Below are 15,098 nucleotides of genomic sequence, written 5' to 3'. Positions count from 1 at the left end.
GAGAAAGAATGCCCGGCTCATTCTGTAGAGTGTTACAAGTGTGGATATGTGGGCCATTTCGGTAAGGTTTGCCGCAATGTGAGAGGTAGAGGCAGATACAATTCACGTTATAACAACATGAGAAGCAACGGCCAATGGAACAGAGGAACCATGGCATCAGTAGGGACAGTAGAAGAAGCCTCTATGTCAAGTGATCTTGTTGCGATTACCAGTGGTCTGGAAGATAGAGTGCACATACTTACTATTGCTACAACTGGAAATACTATGGGCTCATGGGTGTCCATGACAATAAATGATACTATGTTGCAGGTGATGGTTGACACAGGATCACCTTATACCATGGTTGATACTAATACGTTTGGGAATGTGTTGAAGATGGACATAAAGAAGCTTCATATGCCCACTGTCAAAGCCACAGGCTACGGGAAGACTCCCATTGACATAATTGGATACGCTTGGGTAAAATTGTGTTTCAAGGGAAGGAAGACCTATTGTAAACTTTATGTTGCCAAAGAAGGTTACTCAATAGTTGGTTGGTGGGAGCAAGCATCACTAGGAATCAGAATACATCCAGGAGAAGAGGAACCAATAATGAGTATAATGAGCACTAGTTGTGATTCTGCTGAAGATCTGGTGAAGCGTTTTCCCAAGGTTTTCAATGACAGTATAGGAGCTTTGAAAGGTTTCAAGCATCGAATAATATTGAAGAGGGGAGCTAAGCCAGTTGTCCACAAAGTGCGAAATATTCCCATTGGTACAAGGGAGGCCCTTCAGAAGGAGTTGGATAAATTATGCCTTCATAATATTATTGAACCAATTGAAAGTTCAGAGTGGCTTTCTCCAATTGTCATTGTAAGGAAGCCTGAGGGGTCTATTAGGATGTGTGTAGACTTAAGAGATCTCAACAACAACATATGGATTGACCGACATCCGTTACCCAACATTGGAGAGATGTTAACAACGATGGAACCAGCAAAATTCTTCTCCACCCTAGACCTGTCATCAGCATATCATCAGGTTGTATTAGATGATGAATCTAGACACCTTACATCATTTATAACACCATTGGGGCGTTTCGATATAAAAGGATGCCATTTGGTCTGGCATCGGCAGCTGCCGTATTCCAGAGATTAATGCAACACCTGTTTCCTGGTTTAAAAGGCGTGCATTATTTTCAGGATGACATTTTAATATCAGCCATGAGTGAAGAAGATCATGATGCCAAACTGTTAGGAGTTCTGCAGATAATTCAACAAAAGGGTCTAACTCTAAAAATAGAGAAATGCAAAATTAAAAGGAAGGAGGTTACATATTTAGGCCACTGTATCAGTGAAGAAGGCATAAGACCCAAGGAAGCTCTGATAAATACCATTCTGAAGATCCCTGATCCTACAAATAAAGATCAGCTGAGAAGTTTGCTTGGTCTTACTGAGTATTATTCTAAGTTTGTTGACCATTATGCAGAAAAAACCGTTCACATGAGGAATATGATGACCAAGGGCACAAAATTTGATTGGTCAGCAGAATGTAAAAAGGAATTGGACGATATAAAAAATCTGATCAATAAGGCACCCACACTCAAGATGTTCAACCCTGGGGCCAGAACTGTGTTGTCAGTTGATGCAAGCAATGTTGGTTTGGGTGGAGTTCTGGAACAATTCCATGATGGTTTGCCTGTCCCGATAGCTTTTGCTTCGAGAACTTTAAAGGGAGCAGAGAGAAATTATTCCACTATTGAAAAAGAAGCACTAGGCGTTAAATGGATCTTAGAACACTTCAAGGGGTTAATTTGGGGAGTTCCTATTGAATTGAAAACAGATCATAAACCTCTCATCCATGTCCTCAATCCCAAGAACTCTCACTTAACATCACCTCGCATTAGGAGATGGACTTTGATCATTATGCAGTACAATGTGGTTATAAAATATACTCCTGGCAGATCTAACAAAGTTGCTGACTGTTTTTCCCGGTTGCCTTGTAATGATGAATACCTTGAAATGCCAAGTGATGAGAGTTTAGTTGAAGATCAAGATATGGATTCCATTATTGCACAGATTCATCCCGGTTTTGATAAAGGAGAATGGGTGGCAGCCACTAATTCAGACCCAGAACAAGAGATGTTAAAAAAGGCTGTAGCAGATGGATGGAAAAATGTACAAGATGGAATTAAGCTGTGGGAAAAGATCAAAGACGAAATATCATATGATGATCTATATGTTTATCGCGGTGATCGTATTGTACCACCAGTGACATTGATGAAAAAAATCATGGATATTGCTCATGAAGGACATATTGGCAGAGATTTGACGAAAAGGAGAGTCAGAGGAACATATTGGTGGCCCAGTATGTGGGGCGATGTAGAGTCACTAGTTAAGGAATGTTCTGCTTGTGCAGCTAGTGATAAAAGCAAAGTAGTAAGAGTCACACCTCTTCAGCCTGTAATTGTGCCTGATGCAGTATGGTCTAAACTAGCTATTGATATTGCTGGCCCGTATGAAGTGTTGGAACCCATGAAAATATATTTGATAGTTTTAGTTGATTACACATCAAAATGGGTTGAATGTGGAATATTGGAAGAATCAGTTTCGACATATAAGGTTACAAAATTTTTGGAAGAGATCTTTAGTAGAGAGGGTGATCCACAAGAGCTGATTTCCGATAATGGTACTCAGTTTGTGTCGCAGGAAATTAAAAAAAATTTAAGTGATAGAGCCATCAAGCATAATACCACAGCTTTATACCATCCAATGAGCAATGGACTTGTAGAAAGGATGAATCGCTTCATAAAAGGAACTATTCAGCTGGCAATAGCAAATAATCTACCGTGGAAAGATACTCTGAAAGAAGCATTGGATACATATAAAGTTACACCCCACTCTGTCACTGGTATAGAACCTTTCACCTTGATGAGGGGTAGAATTGCTAACAATAGACTCAAGCCAGCTTGGATGTCTACAGGGAAGGATGTTAACATTAACATGGATGAGATCATGGAGAGAGTTAGGAAAAGGCAAGATCAATACAAAAAGTACTATAACCAGCATAACCGCGTGAAGGAAAATAATGCTAAAGCTGGGGATTGGGTTAGAATAAAGGAACCAAAAAGAGTCTTGAAGGGAGAGTCTAAGTTTCGTGCCCCTCAGAAAGTTATCAAGCGTCTCAGAAAATCAGTGGTTTTGGAAAATAGAGACAAGTGGTCTTGTGATGATATCACCTTAGCAGAGAAAAATGAATTAAAACATATTGACAATGATCTTGTTAGATGCAGACAAAGTGTGGATGAGAGAGGAAGAGAAAGAAGATGTGGAAAAGAACTAAATGGAGGGGACTAGGAAGTTTCCAGCGGTAACGGTGAAAAGTGTTCAAGACCCAGGAGAGTCGTACCCAATTTTAAGGAAGGGTTCATTTATTATTGACTGTAGTTCACATCTCAGAGACATTTACGAGAATTGGAACGCTATGCTGATGCAATGAACAGTCAGGGTGTATCCTTTATTTCAGCAGTGGTTTTCATAATTGTAGAAGGGATTAAGCACATCACTTGGTACAGTTTCTGTTGTAGGTATTGTTTGCTATTTTATCTCTAGACATATGGTTTTGTTTAATGATTAATCTTTGGTTTCTTTCTTTCCTTCTTCTTTATTTGGAGCTCTCCTAGGTTCTCTTTTTCTGTTCTACCACCTCTGGCATACACTTGTTTCCCCCTCTTCTTTCCTTTTCCCTTGCAGGCTGGTCGGTTCCTACACTCCTTGTGTTCCAGTCTTTTCTAGAGAATGTTTGCCCATCTCTTCCCCTCAGAGAGATCCAGCTCAATTTCCTTTCTTTCCTCCTTCTTTCTTCATGTTCCTCAGTTGTGTATTAGGAAGGGAGATGTTACAGTGTATTTAATACATGATGCATAATCGTGCCTAGCCTGCGAACGTTTCGTTTCTCTGCATTCTCCCGTTCTCGAATGTAGAGAAACGTAACGGAGCAGATGCGGTGATGGAGGCCCGACTGCGGTAGCCTGCCGGAGACTTATAAATAAACTCCTTTGAAACTACAAAGTGCTTCGATGTACCTATTTTGTAACATATGTCTTGTTGGGGGCTGCTCCGGTCCACCGGGCAGCCCCATACTCGTGTCGGGCAGCGCCCGACACCACACGCTGCAGTGCGGCGATCACGCCGCACTAGGAAGGGTGGGGGTTCAGCCCACCCGCTCCGGGACACCGGAGCGCCACACATGGCCGGCTGGCCACCGGCTTACCGCGGCCCCGGCTCTGGGGGCACCCAGGCCGGGGTCGCCTCCCCAACCCGCCTCACATGGTTGGGGGACTCACAGGGACGGCGTTGCCCGGCAGGGGCACCGTCCGGACGGTGTTGCCCGGCAGGGGCACCGTCCTCCAGCTGGGCCCCGACCTTGGGCCCAGCACACGTGGCGAGGCACCCCCCAGGCACCAACACAACACACCACGCGGAGTCAGGTTCACTCGTGACTCCCGAGCCGGAAGCGGCTCGGACCTTTTATTAGGTTGGTCACATGGGTAACCATGTGACCACATCCCTCCATGGAACGTACCATGGCCCCTCACAGGGGTGCCATGCAACACTCCTCCTTTTTCATAACACAATGCAAAAACTCCAAAATTCCACCACGACTACCACTACTACTACTGGAGCCACTCGACTACTTTACACACCCTTTATTAACCTGGGTGAGTGGCTCTCATGTCACTAAACGGCACCAGTGAGGGCTACTGGCACCACATAAAGCACTCGGAGCCTGAAGGTGGGCACCACACAACATTGCCCACTAACTGGACCATTTTAAGCAAGTCCATGTCTGCCGGCTCACAGTCTTCCGGGGGAATGTCACTCATGAGGTCCACCTTCCGTATGGAGTCACCGGAACCCAGCTCGCACCCTCACCAGAGTTCATTTAGGACAGTTACTACACAATTACACAAAACACCGGCAAAGCCGCACCTGGGGAGGCCCAGGGGCCACATCGGCTAAGTCCACTTGCACGGAGAGGAGATCGTGGCAGGGTGGCAGAAAACCCTGTTCCTCCTTGCCGGGGCCTGGGGGCCTGCATCCTCGTTTCCCCTTTTCTTTGCACGGCAGGCCCATGCTCTTGAAGGGCACTGCCGCATGCTTCCCTCCAGTTGGGGGGCAGACAGCTCCCCTCACGGTGCTGCGACGCCGCAGGATCACCCCACACGGGGCGGGCAGCTTCTTTGCGAGCCCAGCTGGTGTTGGGCCCGCTGCCTTAATTTTTTCCGGCGGCGATGTTTGCCGCGGCCTGCGGGTGGGGGGGGGCAGGCAGCTCTCCGCCCGCTCCTCGGGGCGAGCACTCTATTGTGCTTGCGAGCCCAGCTGGTGCTGGGCCCGCCTCCTTTGTTCCTTTTGCAGGCCCTGTTGGATTCGGGCCTGCAACACATTTTTTTTTTCTTTCCCCCGCGGGCCCAGCTGATCATGGGCCCGCCTTCCGTTGGGGGCCGCGTCAGCTGTTGGACGGCCCCGACTCCGTGCCACGGCCGATGCCGCTCCTCTGTCGGGGCCGCCTCAGCTGTTCCGCGGCCCCTCGTTTCCCTCTGCGGGCCCCGTTGGAGATGGGCCCGCATCTTTATTTTGGCACTGCTCGCCGTCACGGGTGGGGGAGGGGCAGCGCCTCCTCACCGCGGCCGATGCCGCGGGCCTCCTTCCTCATCTCCCTCAGGGGACGGGAAGGCAGCACGCCATCTTCCTTTTCCGCGGGCCCAGCTGGTGTTGGGCCCGCCACGCCATTTCTCCGGTGCGGGCCCCGTTGGAAATGGGCCCGCACCACAACCTCCTGGGGGCACGCGGGATCCCTGCCTTCTGCCGCGGCCCAGGTGGGAACGGGGCCTCAATCTTCTCCGGGGCTGCCTCAGCTTTCCGGCGGCCCCTGCCGACGCCGCTGGTAATGGGGCCGCCTCAGCTGGTCGGCAGCCCCCCGCTTCACATCACTCAACCTGCAGGTGGGCCGCACCCATGGTGTACGCGGGCGCTGGGCCTCCCGCAAAGCGGCCGACGCCGCCATTGCACACGTGGGCTCCCAGCCCACAAGCTCCAGCCTGCGGGCGGAGCACCTTCGTCGCCATTGTTGGGGGCTGCTCCGGTCCACCGGGCAGCCCCATACTCGTGTCGGGCAGCGCCCGACACCACACGCTGCAGTGCGGCGATCACGCCGCACTAGGAAGGGTGGGGGTTCAGCCCACCCGCTCCGGGACACCGGAGCGCCACACATGGCCGGCTGGCCACCGGCTTACCGCGGCCCCGGCTCTGGGGGCACCCAGGCCGGGGTCGCCTCCCCAACCCGCCTCACATGGTTGGGGGACTCACAGGGACGGCGTTGCCCGGCAGGGGCACCGTCCGGACGGTGTTGCCCGGCAGGGGCACCGTCCTCCAGCTGGGCCCCGACCTTGGGCCCAGCACACGTGGCGAGGCACCCCCCAGGCACCAACACAACACACCACGCGGAGTCAGGTTCACTCGTGACTCCCGAGCCGGAAGCGGCTCGGACCTTTTATTAGGTTGGTCACATGGGTAACCATGTGACCACATCCCTCCATGGAACGTACCATGGCCCCTCACAGGGGTGCCATGCAACATGTCTGAGCTAGAATTAGACTATGCCGTTCTTTTTTCACCATCATTGAACACGCGGAGTATAGTCTGTCTTTTGTGTCCTTGGGGTCTATTTGTATTCATGACTGTTGGGGAAAAGGGCATTGAAGAGGGACAACACGGGAACAATTGTCACTACCTCACTGAGTAGAACGTTGTGTTGTAGCTATTGATTGCTTTATACCTTCAAAGTCGCGGCCATTTTAGACTGCTGATTTTACACTTATATTACGTATCTCGTAAAACGTCTCTATTTGAGCAGTAACTTCAAAAGCATCCGGATTGTATAGCATCTACAAATAAACAGAGATAAAACGTAGACCTGGTATCTACTTTTGCTAAATATTTTTAAAGTAACAAAACATTTTTACATCAGCTTACTTATTTGGATATATTAGAATTATCATAAGCTTTAAAATATTATTTAAGGAGTTACTATTTTGCTTGCGAAGGATTTCTCAGACGGTCGACTGATTTAACAACTCCCGTTCGTTTCTTTCCATTCGCAACACTGTGTCGCAAAGACGTCAACAAGCGCCTGTTCGCGGCTGTGGAGTGCGCGTGCGCGGTCGCTGTTTCACGCAATGAGTCGCGTTACGTGATGCGCGTGAGGGAGGGCGCGAGTGTGGCGCAGTCCGTGTGAGTGAGCGATAGAGAGAAGCAACGAGCAGTGTCGCCGGGGTGGTCCCATACCTGTTGAGACCCGGGGGAGGGAAGATACCCCCCCCGGAGGAGGTGAGAGTATTGGGTGTGCCACCGAGGCATATTGTCACTCCGATTTCGAGGTAGTGACAACGATTAAGATCCGGGCCTACTGTGAGGGGGCGGGGCCTAGAGCTGTGCTTTGCAGACATGTCAGTCACCCGGTGTGGAGCTGAGGGAGTTTGTTGGTGGGAACTGGTGATGCCACCAAAGCATACGGATGTTAAGAGCTCAGCTGTTTACAGCATATAACGTTTGGAAACTGCCTTTTAGTTGATGTGGAAGAACGCTACCTGCTCCATAAGGCCAGGCGAATTGTTTGAGGGAAATGTGGTCTACCGAATTTCAGTAGTCTGTTTTCTGCCACGCGTACTTAGTTGGGCAATGGAATGAAGTAATTTGTTTTGAGCTCATTTCCCGTCTATACGAAAGCAGCAACGCTTTAACCACTCCCCGCCACCTCTCCCCATTAAGTTCAGGAGAGTGTACTTCTCTGCCATTCTACCATATTTGCTAGGATGAGGAGTATCCTACACCACCCCAAAAATAACGGACTAGGCCCACCCGGCTCCAATTTAGCCCCCCCCCCCACCTTAACGCTTTGGATCCATCTACCACATTATTGATGTTGGAAATGACTTTCTAAATTAAACGCAGACTTAGTCTCTCTTGCTCCTATGGGAAGCTATGATCTTCGCCAGGCCTACAGTAAACCTTCTGGCGACACAGTATACAGTTTCGAACGTTTTTTTGTACAGTGCTAAATCTCCAGCGTAGTAGTATCACATCTAACCAATCGCCTGACTTGCAGGTGTTGGGCTGTGCCCCTTCCCAGGGTAAATGGTGCACTTGAAGGGGTGGGTCAAGATAAAGGCTTGGTAAAGTGAGTCAAAGGAGACAAACGGTTGCGATGCAGAAAATAAATATTGAGTAGTGTGGATGCATGTTGGTTCTATTGGAGGACTGTGTTTAATCCGTATGTTGGAAAAAGGCTTTATATTCTTGTGCAGCTGTAGTATTTTAATGTGTTCTTGGGTCTGTGGGTGCACGAAGGGCTCAAGATGTGTTTGGGTCGCCTAGCAAAGTTGTTTAAATGCTCATGAACGACTGTTGACCGAACTGTAGATGTGGGGTTGGAGAGCCCAAGGAAAGTTGGTGGTATTGCTGGTTTGATCGTAGTTCTATGAATGACTGTAGATCTGTTTCCCATGCTAAAAATGATGCGTTGGGATGGGGGAAGAAACGTGGCAAATTGCAACATATTTAGTTTCTCTAAGATAGGCTGGTTCCTCTTTGATGGGAATTCTGTTGGTAGGTGAGAGGTACAATTGAAATACTTTATCTCCTCGTCCCAGTACTTAATTTTGAGGTACCTCGCCTCCCACGCTAAACTCCTTTTTTGCCTTTTCATAACTTTTAGGTGCCCTCTACCGGTATACCTTTGGGTTTCAGTTTTGAGAATGTCCTTTCTCTGGCAGGGATTGTGGGTGGTATGCCTTTTCTTCTCCCTTCCTGGCAAGCTGTTGGGGCAAAGCAATAGACTCGAGATTGGTACACCCTGTTGAGCTCGAGGGCTCCCCTCTAAGCAGGTGTGCTCTTGGAACCTCTGCCAAGCAAGGGGTTATCCGATAAAACAAGGGTGACCGCAGCAGCCCAGCTTGGTGCAGTCATGCTGAAGCTCTGTGCCTGTGGGGGAAAGATGGAGCAGCCGCAAGTCTTCAGCCATGTAGGAACTGACCTGAGGCAGCCATACTGTTTGGGGGATTTGTCATGGCAACCGTGAACGTCCACAGCGGCCATAACTATTCATTTTAACAAACCTTGTTGAAAGTTTACAAAACAGTGCTGCTCACTGCTGATCCTGGTGCTTCATGATGGGTAAACTCACAGAAAAGCACCATTTGGAGCACACATCTTCCTCCTCTGCCTCTACCCCAAAGTCCAGGAGGAAAAGTACACTCCAAGCTGCCGGAAGAAAGGCTTCTGGAAATCTCCAAAAGAGCCATCACAGAAGAATTGGCTAACATCAGGGAACATACTCCACTGGCTGCTCAGAGGAATCTGTCTTCCTGTGAGAACATGCTAAAAGGGAAATACTTGGATAAATAGGTGGTTGCTCCTGTCTTAATCCAGGTGGCACATTAGACAGGGTTTCCAGGAGCTCGACCTCCTCGTGTGGATATGGTCCTCTTCTGTATTTTAAAAGTGCCAGGCTATTCAAGTCTATGCAAAAAGGAAAAGCATACTCGTCCATGGCACTTCAGGGGTTAAGCACACAGTTAGAGGCAGGACTTACCTTGTTAACTGAGTCAGGATGAAATTCTAAGGGAATGGAAGGAGCCTGGCAAAAGGGGTTCCCAGATTTCCTGCAAAGCTCTTTTGACTTAGTTGAGAAGTCCACACCCCGGTGAATCATCCATGCCCCCAGAAGAAGCAATTATGGACCCCACGGACAGGACGGTTGGTGGGTTCTTCAAGGCAGATAAATATGTGGTGAAACTCGGGTGGGGAGTGAGCTCAACTCTAAGCCCATGGCTTAATTTTCCTTCATAACGAGTGGAAAACTCCCGACCTTCATGTATAGGTCCCGCAGACTGCAGGGAAGTGGTCATAAATGGAGCCAGCATAACTGGTCTATTCGTGCCAGATAAAACGCAAATCCTCGTCCCTAGTCTGTTAAAGGCCACCTTGGATTGTTCTGGAAGGAGTGGTTCAAACTTGGAGATGCCCGAGCCAAATGATAACGTGGGGTTCCAAGAGACTTCAGCCTCGCCCCTTCCCCTTGAATCCCATCAAAGACCAGGCCTAAAGAAAGGCAGTGGTGCTAGCCGGTTTTAAGAACTAGTTATTTCTGAAGAATGCCATCAACACTGCCTGGAATGTAGGTAGCCCTGACTTGCAGGTTGCTGCATCGGTGGTATTTCTTATCAACTGGACAAAACTACAGCTCCTTCCATCTCAGGATCTACAGTATATTGGTGCTTGGTACTGCACCGAATGTGGGAAGAGTAATGCTACCAGAAGACAGTGCGATAAATCTCCAGAGTAGACTTCCACAAGGCTGGGGGGGGGGGCATGACCTCCTGTATATACTTGGCTCCTTGGGCTCCCCTACATATGAGGCTGTTGTTGCTATACCTTCAGTCACTGGAATGGGGATTCGCAGAGGTTCCAGTCACCCTGAAGCTAAGGCTAGGGTGGCTGCAGTCAAGCAACCTATTGTAGGGTTTACCCTAAGTCCTCCCCTCCCAACCATTCTGACTAGACACTGGCAGGATGGGGTGCCATGGGTGTGATTCTCCACCATCCAGGGTTATGGACAGAGCAGGAAGCAGCCACAATTCTTTCCGCCATCTCAAGGGAAAGACTGGTACTAAGGGCAGACAATACAATCGGTCTCTTGTATTAATAGGCAGCCGGGTTACCACCCCTTGGCACACGTCCTCCTGACACAGGATCTGAATGCTTCGGTAAAATTAAATTTTCTGTCACTGAAGACTGTTCACATCGGGTATGGACCATATAGCTGCAGACGGGTTGAGCATGGTGTTCACCGCTACAGAATGGAAATTGTGGCAGGATGTTCAGGAACCCAGTGTCAACCTTTGCCTCCCTATCAAATGCAAGTGCCAGTATGTCTCTAGATTCCCCACCATGGAAGCCAAGGAGCAGGCTGCAATGCCGGCAGTCGGGCCAAGCACCCTTTCGTATGTCTTCCCGCCTCTCCCTCTGATTCCAAAAGTAGTTCAGAAGGTCTGGGACTCGACTGCAGAGGTGATCCTATTGGCACCTTTATGGTCTAGCAAAGGGTGGTTCCTGCTGCTGCTGGAATTGGCAGCAGCCACATTATTTTTCTTCCTTGGCCACCTAAACCATTGGTCTGGGGATGAGGCCAAATGGCCTTTACTGGGTGTGCAAGTGGGATAGAAAGGGAGAGGTTGAGCTTAAGGGGGTCCCCCAGGATGTAGCCATTTCCAGTCAAAATGACAAGACTGTCCACCCAAAAAGTTTACGACACACTGGGGCAACTTCCAGGGCTGGTTTACGATTGCACTTCGGGAGAGTCAGGTTTTGAATGTTTGTATTATAGTCTTGAAGATTTGAAAGAGGCTGTGACCCCTTTGATGTAATGACAATCAATCACCCTTGAGCAAGTACTCTGCTGCCACTGACCATTTATAGTAATGTACCTCCTTGACCTCAAGTTAGGATGAATGGATGTAAACTAGACCTTGCGTACTAATACTTTTAGACACTTTTTAGAATTAGTGTAAATTATAAGGATAAACATGATTTCCCTCTGCAAGAGTAGTATGCAACAGGCAACCAAAATATGACAACCTGAATGAATAGGACCCATTAGACACAACTGTTTAGCAAGGCTATCTGATTTCAAACTAATTTATTACATTTGTGGAAAACCGTCTCCTACACAATGTGTATGAACACACAATAAAGATGCATCTTGATGATGAATGCACACAGGATAGGGACTCGATACTTGTGTGCAACACTGGTTTGCTTTCACTGAAAAGAGAATCATTTGCTATCTAAGATAATTCTCAGTTTTACATCTTCATTATGATCCTAAAATGGTAGGAAAATAAACGTGCACAATGCTCCTGTTTTTGCTCCATGAGCATCGAGGGACAAACCCATCAAAAGCTGAACACAAAGAAACCATTCCTTGTATCCATGTCTGTGATAGTTTCAGCTGCTTTTTTTTTTTTTTTTTTTTTCTCCATGGCTTGCAATTGCATCTGTCGATGAAAATCAAAAGCAGCGTTTTGGTTGCTGTCAAGTAATCTGACGGTGGCGCTGCCCTCTGCTCTAAACTGGTGTGTAAATGATGCACAGGGAAAGTATAAAGCAATTGTATTTACCAGCTATTAATATGTGAACAGGCCTGGTACGACTTATTTGGGGACCTGGTTATTGCTGTGCCTAAACACCATGCGTTGCATGATTGTAATTTTAAACTAGTCAATTCTGCTAGTAATTGAATATTCACCTAATACTAATAACCATTTGCCTGAAATGTAATTGTCTTATTTTCATGCTTGCACAACTAGTGTCTTCTGAAGGGCTGTGTAACCAATGCTTCAAAGACATAGGAATGGCAGTAGGCACTATACAAATATGAAATATCTGGTAACTATGAAATGTCAGAACTACACAAACTGCCACCACAGGCCTAAGGGTAAATAATACAGGGCGCCTGGCTGTGTCCTGATATGCCCAGGAGGGTAAATAGTGATTAAAAAAAAAGAATCGGGATGGGAGACCCACACAATGGGGATTAAGGATTAATGCATTTAATCTCAAAATGCTAGTGATGATACATAAAACAGTTGACTTCTTTGTAGGATAACATAAATAACTGACAGATTTTGATTTAACATTTAGGAGTACCACTGTGTACCACACTCTTTGGTCTGGAGGGTATTGGCCTTATACAAGGTGCCACATCTATTGATGACAGTTTAAACATTAGTTGACACACAAGAGTGAATGCTACCCAGGACCAGTGCTGGTCTGTGGGTATTGTCATAAAAAACCCACAAGTGTGAACAAGAAGATGTGCAATGAAATTGTCATGGATCCATGACTAAAGAGGATGGTACACAGTGGTACCCCTAAATGTTAAATCAAAATCTGGTATTTCTGTTATCCTACAAAGAAGTGAACTGTTTAATGTATCATCACTAGCATTTTGAGATTAAATTTATTAATCCTTAATCCCTATTGTGTGGGTCTACCATCCTGATTCTTTTTCTTTATCACCACAGGCCTAAGCACATTAACATTAACGGAGCCACGACTAAACTCTCCTCTTTAGCCCCATATTCTCTTTGCCAGCGGAGAACAAGACCCAAAGGGCAGTAGTCTTATCAGCTTTTGGGCCCTTCCCTGTGGATAACCTGTTGTCCCCGTTTTTTTTCCCATTTTTTTTTCTTATATAGTGAAGTGCAAGGAGGCCATCAACAATGGCTGGTGGGCACTATACAAGGCCACTTGCATTACATTAAATACACACATGACTTATTTTAATTCCAAGAATCCATTTGCATGTACAATTGAAGCATTACATATCAGAATACTGATAAACTCTGGCAGGCCCTCTACAACACTAACTTTGAAGTGATGGAAGTATTTAGAAACTAAGAAATTGACATTTCCCGATAACCATGATGGTACATGCAAAAGGGCATGCGTTGAATGTACATAGCTGACAAATGTGCATGTAATTTGCCTGTGCCCATGTTAGTCACTGCATGTTTTCTGCATGTAAAATATAGCACCCTCAACTGTAGACAGTTGCCCCAGGGGTTTATAGACTATTTTTATAATGCCCTCCCTTATGCTGCAACCCACAGATTGCAGCTGACTGCTATGAAAGATTAGGTGCAGCTGTCAGTCACCCCCCCCTACCTCCTCCCTAGCAGTCATTGCTGTGCCTGAAGACAATACTCTGCGTGATGTTTTAGACTAGGCAACTCTTAGTAATTATTCACCTAATTCGAATTACTATCCGATTGCAATGCAGTGCTCATGTTTGCGTGTTTGCACAGACTATGGTCTTCTGAAGAGCCTTCCAACCCACAGCGCTAAAACCATAGCATGGCAGGCACTAGGCGCTATACAAACATTAAGTTACCTGCATTGCTTAACAGTTGAAACAGAAGTTCTTTCTTGTGGGAAGGGGGATTTAAGGTAGTGAATATTAGTGCATTCCCATTAAAGTTCACTGATATCACCCGAAAGGAAAGAACATTTTACTGTATTGTCGGAAGAAAAGCACACAGAATAAGATCATGTAACGGTAAGGGTAAAAAACCTAGAAATCGGCATCCACATTTACCCCACCCCTTCCTTTTGCCTTTATGTGCAACACATATCGAAGTTGTGTAGCTGGGTCTCACTTTTTGTATGTGTGTGTGTGTGTGTGTATATATATATATTTTCTCTACAATCAAACCTAGATCGTACTTCATCTGGACAGCCTGTTAATTCCACTTCAGAGGTAAACATTTCAAGTTGCAAGCTACTAGACAGCATAAAGTCACTTGCCACCTCAATTCTACACATACACGCAGCACATGTCTAACTGAGTCAGTCTTGCGACCTGTTCTGTATGATTACCCTATTCATTCACATCGCTCTACACCCAGATGCAAAATGTCAAGTTGCATGCTACTAGCCAGCCAGTCACTTGCCACCCCTACTCTGTACATGCATATACGGAACATGATTTCTTACTCGCCAAGAATTAATACTAGCCAGTGGCGAGTGTACATTTTGCGCCTTCATCTAAGTATTTCAATTGACTTTCTGCTGTTACTGGAGGTCTGGTGTTTGTAGATGCGCTCACTTCCCTTATTACTACGGCATCTACAATGGCAAGCAATTTCGTCCTGCTTGAAGAACGAAAATAATTGTATGACCGTGATGTTTCTTTGATTCCCCTCAGTTGCTAAACATTTCATCAGGAGTGCAGAGTGGCATGCCCGTTTACTACTACTTTCCCCTAATCAAACAGTTTCTAAAATATGCAATTTTATCTTTACCAGTAATTCCTGAACCTGGTGGTCAACCCTGGAGGAGATTCAAGAACCTCTGTGGTGGCAGTGACCAGGTCACTGGCACCTCATGACTCAAACCTAAAGGCTCAGATCCCTCAATTTGCAAGAAAATAAATATGGTTTATTCTGTACTAGCAATGGGCATGAATTGTATACCCATAGAGAGTCCCACTAACTTAAACGG

The 15,098-nt window shown here is 46.9% G+C and overlaps 1 protein-coding gene across 2 annotated transcripts in view; it reads left to right on the top strand.

The window, feature by feature from the left end:
* Positions 1-7,217: 7,217 nt before the first annotated feature.
* Positions 7,218-15,098, top strand: part of LOC138580836 (serine/arginine repetitive matrix protein 2-like) — a 1,087,536-nt gene continuing 1,079,655 nt past the window's right edge. For both annotated transcript variants that reach the window (XM_069651699.1, XM_069651698.1), the window contains exon 1: positions 7,218-7,364. The gene's annotated coding sequence lies outside the window, so the exon portion shown is untranslated. The remainder of the gene's footprint in view (positions 7,365-15,098) is intronic.

Source organism: Ambystoma mexicanum, chromosome 3p, assembly GCF_040938575.1.
Source record: "Ambystoma mexicanum isolate Mex_15411 chromosome 3p, UKY_AmexF1_1, whole genome shotgun sequence".
In the NCBI taxonomy this organism is placed as follows: domain Eukaryota; kingdom Metazoa; phylum Chordata; class Amphibia; order Caudata; family Ambystomatidae; genus Ambystoma; species Ambystoma mexicanum.
Note: the sequence above shows the minus strand (reverse complement) of the source record. Positions and strands in the feature narration are given on the sequence as shown.